Raw genomic sequence first — 8839 nt, forward strand, 5'->3', positions numbered from 1 at the left:
AGGAAGGAAGGAAGGAAGGAAGGAAGGAAGGAAGGAAGGAAGGAAGGGAAGAAGGGAGGAACAGAGGAACAGAGGAAGATTTATCTCTGGAATTATCCAGATATCCAACTCACCTTTGTGTCTTGAGATGTGAGTTACAATCTGAATATATTTCACTTGTCTCTTTATGGAAAAGGAAAAAACCATGGGGGTTTGAAGAAAGATAAGAGTACGTAGTAAAGCATTTCTGCAGAAGACAACAAAGAGCTGTACCTTCCAAAGAGAGATTTTACTGTAAGGTTTTGGATAGAAATAGGATCAGACATAGTGGCTAGGAAATGATGGAGATGGAATTACATCACTAGAGTAACAAAGTTCCATCTCCAGATTCAATCTCCTCTTAGCTTTTACTTCAACACCAGAGACAGGCAATCCTTCTTCTATGGCCTATGACAAGGGTCTTCTTAAAAGACCAGTAGGGACAACACAGAACATGGATCTAAACTTAATCCTATGTTGAATTTCCATATTGACTCTGATCACTCTGGGAATGTAAATGGGCATTACCTTATCTGCAGGGCTTGAGGGAGTATGAATTTTTCCATCACCTCAAGAGAGTTTTTAGCCTCTTATGTGTTTTCAATTGTCATGGCTCATTCTGGTATGAGTCTTAAAGGACAATCCCAATTCTTCCCACTATTTTTACAATCAACACTGCCAACTTTCTATGTATTCCCTTCTCTCCCAATACAACTTTACTCCTTGAAACTCAAACCACTTCTGCTAGTTAGGGCTAACTTTGTAAAATCAGCTCAGACTAGACAATTATTTTATATTTCAACCTACTGAAATCCTGGGTCTGCATAAATGGAGAAAAGTAAGTTCCTTAAGGGGGAGTACTGATTTATTTTGTTGGGGTTTTTTTTGTATGCCTACCCAATTAATAACACAGTGCTAGGTATATGGCAAGCACTTAATACTTATTGAATGAATGGATGATTTTTTAATGAATATTAGCCATTCCAGATGGAGACTCTGACCTCCAACAGGTGAAAGTTGCAAGTATGAGGGTTTAAGTACAGAGGTTAAGGGGGAAAAAATCTAAAAAAAGCAATTGTGTATCTGACAGGTGTAGGGAAGATCAGCTTACTGAGAAGTACTTGAGATCAGATTGGGTTCTAATGTATATAGTAAGAGATTCCCTTGTAAATTTGTTGGTACTGGGAAGAAAAATGGCCACACGTATGGTCTTGAGAGTTTACACAAGAATGACTGTGCACATAGTTCAGCTTTGCTGGTTGTTCCCTAAACAAGATTTAGGGAAACTTTGATCTACTTTCTAGACAGCTATAGATGCATGGGAAACAATACTGTCTTTGGAATCTTGGTGGGGCATATTGTGGGAGTGGAGGGAAGGAATCAGATAGCAGAATGGAGAGCCATGATAATCCAGTTTGTTTCTTCAGCTTACAAGTTGTAAACCAACTGTACAAATGGAGGGGGCCAAAATAGCAACTGGCCCAGGATTGGGGACTGTCTCTGGATTCAACAAGACAGACTGTGGCAGAATGTCACATCTAGTAAGCCGAAGCCTGCTCCTGTGTATGAGTAGTGTTTTGAATGGAGAAGGGGTCAGTCTTTAAATAAGTCCTTAACTTTTCACACTCTGTTTCAGGAGGGAAGACATTCTCTAGAAGATGGTGTGGCAACAAAGAACTGTAGTGTGCCTGTCAGTTTAAATAAAATCCAGGGCAAAGAAGCTTCCAAGGTGGCGGGGGGGGGGGTATCCTTATTGATTTACTCTTTCTTTTTAAAAATATAATTGCGATAGAACTTTTTTGGTGAGTACTGTTGCTCCTACACAGGCCTATTTATAGAGGGAAGTGGGTGGGATTTTGTGTACTGTAGCCTGTCAGGCTGGGTTATGTGAGCTCGGTGGTGGTGGCTCAAGTTTGCCGTATCTATGTTTTGCACAGAATGCAACCAGGGACAGTTCTGCATGAGGGAAGGACTCTTATTAGAGGTAGACTTTGCTTCTGGTGATGTCACAGGCAGAGAGGATGACAGAACCCTGGAGGAAATCCATGCCAGAAGCCTTCACTAAATTGTGGTCCCAGACAAATCAGTAGAGTGGGTGGGTGAGGGTGCTTGTGATCTTCAAGTAGAGGACAGCCTGGGTGATGAGTAGGAGTCTCCCCACTTAAATAATGATGAGGGAAAAAGGGGTTGGACCTGTCATTAGAAAGTGCTCTAAGGAACTGAACTCCCTTGGAACCAAAACATTCTGTTTTAATACAATAAGGTACATCTTGAAGAAGAGAGGACATGCTGAATTTTGCCATAAAAACACCCTGGTGAGGCAAGAGATTTGAACACAGTGTAAATAGCAATTAAATCTATTCTATGTGTCAGTTCATCCTTAAAGAAACACCAAGCTTTAGCTCTGACTCTATTTCTACCCAGAAGACTTACTCTAATCTTGATCCTAACCATGGTAATAATAACTCACATTTAGACTGTACCTTAAGGTGTACAGAGGACAAGAGTGTAGTTGTGAGGAAAACATTTCGCAAATCCTTCCTAATTTTTGCCCTAATCTTAAACCAAACCTGTATCTTGACCTAACTTTAGCCTAACTCTAATGCTAAACTTAATGCCATGTAGTTTCTTCTATAAGCCAACAAGAAGCCTTGAGAGAAGGGTTGTGTTCATAACAATACATGTGATTATTTAGTAAACAAATCTAATTCAAGAGGGCTATGGAAGTTCTAACCTCACTTTGCCCTTTTCTATAGGGTTGAGACTGAATTTGTTGTGGACGATTCTGAATGTGGGGCTCCACATTCTTAACTTCTTAGCCTCATTCATTCATTTAGCAAGTATTTATTCAAGCATATACTGTTTGTAGTTCTGTGCCAAGCACTGGTGATGGAAAGACAAAAATGAAACATTCTGTCTTCTAACAAATAGATGATGTTAAGGATTCTTCTCAACTACTAGCTGCTAACAAGAGCTGTCCAGCAATGGGACAAACTGCTTTGAGATGCAGTCAGTTCCTCATCAAATAAAACTTTCATGAGGAGGACCATGGGTTAGGAGTATCATTGCAGGGATTCATGCTTCAGGTTAGTATTGGATTAGATGATGGATGTGGTCCCTTTTTCTGTTGGTATTAATGAAGTTCAAAGAGAAGCTTTCATAATAAAAACTTTGTTTCTGATATCCTGCAATCTGACTAGAATATTGGCACTTAAAGTAATGCCACCTCATTACAAAGAACCCTGTGAACTCGAGCACCAAATTCTGCTTAAACTGAGTCTAGGATGGGCTATTTCAGTGAATAATGAATAATTGTAGCCATGAGATGAGAATATATGAACTGTAGAGAAGTACTTATTGGTATTTATCACTGACATCAATCCAGGAGTTTCTTTCATTCTGGCCCCATGTTTGATTGAAGCAAATACCCCATAGGTGCGATCTGCCTCAGCTGAGGAGTACAGTTGGATTGGGCTCTGATGTAGAAGTTCCTTTTGAAAGCAAGCAGTTGGCACCCATTTATCAAAAAAGGAGGGCTTGGACATAATGGTCTGTAAGGTCCCTTCTAGCTCCAAAGTTCTAGCACCAAAAATTAGCTTAAAAAATAAAAATCCAGCACGGGGAGCTGCAGAAAACCAGAACCAGAAAGAATCTTAGAGATCGTCTCATCCAATTCTCACATTTTGCTGAAAAGGATACTGAGGCACAGAGAAGGGACCTAATTGTCCCAATATTATACAACAAATCAATGACAGAGCCATAACTTGAATTGATGAACTCACATCACTTCTGAGGCTATATGATAAACTACCAGGGTTATTATAGAGTTGAATCCTTATTTAAGTAAGTGGGAATTGGGCTGGGTTATCTCTTGAAGTCACTTCCAACTTTAAGATTCTATGACTTTAAACCCAATGTGTTATTGTGGAAAGAGTGCTAGACTGAGTCAGAAAACCATGGGGTTATAGCTTTCCTCTGGTGATTACTATCCATGGGACCTTGTGCCATATATTTTGCCTTACTTGGCCTCAGTTTCCTTATCTGTAAAATGAAGGACTAGATGGTGTCCAAGGTTCTTTCCAGCTTGAAATCTTTAAGAAGATCCCAGGGGAGGTACCTGCTCTTTGATGAAGATGCCTCTGAGTAGATCTCCTGATGATTCCCTGAAAGGAACTCAGTCTGGAGCAGTGGTTTGTATCCATCCCTCCTCCTGGGACCTGTAGCAACATCCTCAAAGACAAGCAAAGGGGAGCTTAGTCTAATGACTGGTTCCTCTTTATTTCCTCTGACAAGAAAAAAGAAAGTTATTACAAGGGAGTTTGTGTTCATTTGTTGCTCCAAGACCACAGACTGACATCTTTATTTTGCCTAAGCTTCATCACTCATATGAGAAAGGGGAAGAGGCATGTGGAGGCCAAAACTTCTGGTAAATTTGTATGCAATTACTGAAAATGCCAGTCTATTGGTCAAGTTAGTCTGTGCATTATCAGTGTAAGGTGCAGTTAGCAGCTTTATGGGAAACTGAAAGCAGGGTTACTCTTACACAGAAGCAGAGACTGGTTCTCTACTCTGGCCTGAGGTAAGGGATGCTTTTCAAGATCATCCCCAGTGATGGCTGGAATTCTGTCATTAACAATTTAGACCTTCTCTTAAAATGGTACCCGCTCTAGGCTCCCCTTTTATTAAAAAAATTTTTTAGATATTTTGTTTTCATATTACCTTTATTTCTGAATATATCCTCCCCCCCCAATCCCTTACCCTGCCAGGGAGCCCCTGCAGGGGCAGCTAGGTGGTGCAGTGTATAGAGTCCTTGGCCTGGAGTCAAGAAGACCCAAGTTCAAATTCAGCCTTAGACACTTACTAGCCCTGTGACACTGGGCAAGTCACTTAACCTCTGTTTGCCTCAATTTCCTCATCTATAAAATGAGAGTAATAACAACACCTACCTTCCAAGGCACTTATGAGGATTAAATAAGATAATATTTGTAAAGTGCATAGCACAGCATCTAACACATAGTAAGTGCTATATAAAAATATTAGCTATTATTAAAATTGTTGATGTTGTAATGAGAAATAAAAGGAGAAAAGAAACAGTTCAGCAAAACCACCCAAAGGCTCCCTTCAGGAGAACCCGGCTCATGGAGACTTGTTGAACATTCCCCCAAGTGGATCAGTGGCTTTTGGAATTCCTGTTGACATTCACAAGAAGGTGGGAGAACGAACATCATGCCTTGATTTCTGTTGGAATAGGGCTAGTCCATAACAGTATTCAGCCAGGAGACAGGGCAGGTCTACTGCATGAATATTTTATATTAAAATATTAATTTGTGAACAAAAAAAACCCCAAGCCTCTTATACTTTGGAATGGATTTGTGTGTAAATACTCTCCTTACTGAAAGGATGTGCCTGGAAGTGGGGTTAGGGAAGGAGAGTTTGGAGTAGATCTAGGAGGGCAAGGTGATTCAAAGAGAAAAGATTTTTGGAACTGTGGGAGTTTAGCCTGATGAAGAAAAGGCAGAAGGACTTGGATCTCTAAGCAGCAGGATACTTTAGAAATCATGCTGGATTTGGAAGCAGAAGGCCTGACTCTGAGATGAACTAGCTGTGTGACTGGGCAAATCACCTCCCTGAATCTCAGTTCCTCATTTGTAAAATAAGGGGAGGGGGAGATGGGGAATGTCCTCGGCTCCAAACCCATGATTCTATTACATTCAGATATCTAAAGATTATTGTCACAGAGGAGAAGAATTTTACTTTTGGGGGGGATCCAGGGTGTAGAGGGAGCAGCATTCTATCCATTAAGCCACCTAGCTTCCCTAAATTTGCTGTTCAGTAGTGTCTGACTCTTTGTGACTCCATTTGGGGTTTTCTTGGCCAAGATACTGGAGTGGTTGGCCATTTCCTTCTCCAACCTAAATGATAGGCAATCCTAGGTAGCTTTGGCTCTCAGGAGGAGTAAATGGTTAGGGGAACTTCCTATCTATTAGCTCTGTCCAACAGTTGAACAGATTACTATGTGAGACAGTGGACTCCTTGTCACTGGATGTATCAGATGGAAGCTAGATGGTCACCTATTGGGGCTACTGTGGAGGAAATTCTTTCATTGCTTGTTCCATTGGGCTATATGGCCACTTAGAGGCTTCTCAGCTCTGACATTCTACTACTAGAATTCAATTTTCTTGTACTTCTAAGGTGACAGATTTAAACCCTATATCTATTTATTCCTATGAATCTCCGTGGCTTTAGTTTGGGAGTTGGCAACCCTTTGAAAGAAAGGAATGTGCCAAACCATGGACCACATGCCTTTTTTGGCATATTAGGGCCCCTTTGGGAAAGATGAGCCAAGAGATTACTGATGGCCTCAGGGGAAGAGATCCCAGATCCCTTGCCTTGAATCCTAAGGAGGATAGTTGGGTGTGGGGGGTCAGCCTGCAGACTTAAGAATCAGGAGAGGCTGAGCTCCTGCTGACTAACTTGTGAGTGGGATGGGAGTCTGAGCCAACTGCTGAATCCTCCTGGCAGCAGAGAGGGGGTCATTGTTATGACACCTGAGCCATGCGCCAAGAAACTTGACCAGTGTGTTACAGGTTGCCAATCTCTATCTCAAGGAAGTTCTCTTCTGCCTGTGTGTACACATGGAGGTGATTTGTTCTGTCTGGTAAACTCCTGTCCAGAGCTGCTTTTTGCTTGCCTGTGTGTGGTCAGGGCTAAAGACTGACCCAACTAAATTCTGCCTTAGGGTAGGACAGCATTGCATTCCATTCCGTTCTGTTCATTTCAGTTCATTCTTTCATTCATTCAAAAACGACAACAACAAGAAAGAAGCCAGGTTAACAAAGTATGTTTTAGGCACCAGGGGGAATAGACAATGTATTAAGTCCGTTTTCCTGCCTTCTTGCAGTTTGTAGTTTAGTAGGATGATAAGCCACAAGCTCCTATAATGATTTTGTTGTCGTCATTCAGTCATTTTTCAGTTGTGACCAACTCTTTGTGACACCATTTGGAGTTTTCTTGGCAAAGATACTGGAGTGGTTTGCCATTTCCTTCTCCAACATAAAATAACCTATGGTATTATAAAAGTAGATCAGAAAGGTAGAAGACTAAGTGATGTAATTACGCACAAGGGGTATCAGATTTGGCTTCAGGGAGGAAATGTGGGGTAGTGGTAAAATTGAGGTTTGAAATCTGTAAACACTAGGTTAGCTGAGTGACCTTGGGCAAGTCATTTCCCTTTCTTAGGTCCTTCCTTTGTAAAATGGATAGGTTGGGTTTGATGCCTTCTACAATCCTTTCTAGTGCTAACATTCCATGATTCTATGATGTGGAACAGGTGGGGAGTGTGTGTGTGTGTGTGTGTGTGTGTGTGTGTGTGTGTGTGTGTGTGTGTGTGTGTGTGTGTAGAGCAAGCAGAGAGAGGGAAATATTCTTGAATTGGGCTTCTTCCTCTTCTTGAAGATGCTTTGACTCCTGCCCTTAGTAAATGAAAAGTGTTTACTGAACTTGGCTCCGTGTTGTGTTGTGAGACTTTGGAGATATAACCAGACTTCTGAAGTATAGACATATTTTCATGTACTGAGAACAGCAGTCAGGCCCGAAAGCTGTTTTTAAATAAATGACTTTTTAGCCTTGCTACAGTTAGTAAGTAGCTTCTCTTTGATGAGAGGGTGGCCAAATTGTCTAGTTCGTCCTACCTGTCTTTGGGGCGTTTCTCTTTCAAGTGCAAATCTTTCCTGAGTCCTCACTCTTTGTAGGCTTATGTCTGTGCACTGTTCTCTGGGGTCTGATGAGAAGGACACCTGGGCCCTCCCTTTAACTAGTTTACCTGGAAGCCTGGAGTGCTCCTATAGCAAGCCTTCCATTTGTCCCAGAAGAATTACTTCTAAAATCTAGGGCAGAGGTTCTCAAACTTTTGGGGCTTGGGACCCCATTAACTTGAAAAATTACTGAGGACCCCTAAAAGTTTGATGTGGGTTATAGATATCATTACTTACTATATTAGAAATGAGAACTAATGATTTTAAAAACATTTATTAACTCATTTAAATAACAATGAATCCATTACATGTTAGCATAAATATCCTATATTTTGAAAAATATTTTTTGAAAAAACAGAGAAAAGGGTTGGCATTGTTTTACATCTTTTTGCAGATCTCTTTAATATCCAGTTTAATAGAAGACAGCTGGATTCTCCTATCTGCTTCTGCATTCAACCCACATTATTTTGGTTCAAATAGAAGAAGAAAATTGAGCCCCATATACATTTAGTTAGGAACAAATGAGCCCCATATACATTTAGTTAGGAACAAATAGACAAATGATGTCTCAGCAGTATTATGAAAATAGTTTTGACCTCTTGGACCCCCTGAAAGGGTCCTTGGGCTAGCCATACTTTGAGAACCACTGAAGTAGAGGATTTGGTTCAATATATTTGAGTTCTAAATTTTGAGAACTCAGTCATGTCCTTTGACCATTTCCTTTTGGGAGTGTGATACATAGATATTCAAGGTGCTTAGCCTATGAGATGCTGGTAGTGAGCTCCTGGCAGGACAATCTAATAGTTTGGCAAAGGGATTTATATGTAGTTGCCTCAGGACAAGATACTGAGGCAATGTCATAAGGGTTCTGGATTCTCTGTCCTTAGCTAATGTGTTTGGAGGCCTTGAAGTCAGAGAGATAATTTAACAATGAGTTCCTTAAAATAATTAAGGCACGATTTGCCATGCTTGATGGTCTGGCTTTGGGGTTTTCACCTCTTAAGAAGCATCTTTGTGCTCATTTACTGTTTTGTATTCTGGCTCTCTAGAGGCAAAATCTGGTGTGA

This window comes from Petaurus breviceps, unplaced genomic scaffold, assembly GCF_028583685.1.
Source record: "Petaurus breviceps papuanus isolate PSGF00001 unplaced genomic scaffold, PetGlider_PUasm1.0 138, whole genome shotgun sequence".
Lineage (NCBI taxonomy): Eukaryota > Metazoa > Chordata > Mammalia > Diprotodontia > Petauridae > Petaurus > Petaurus breviceps.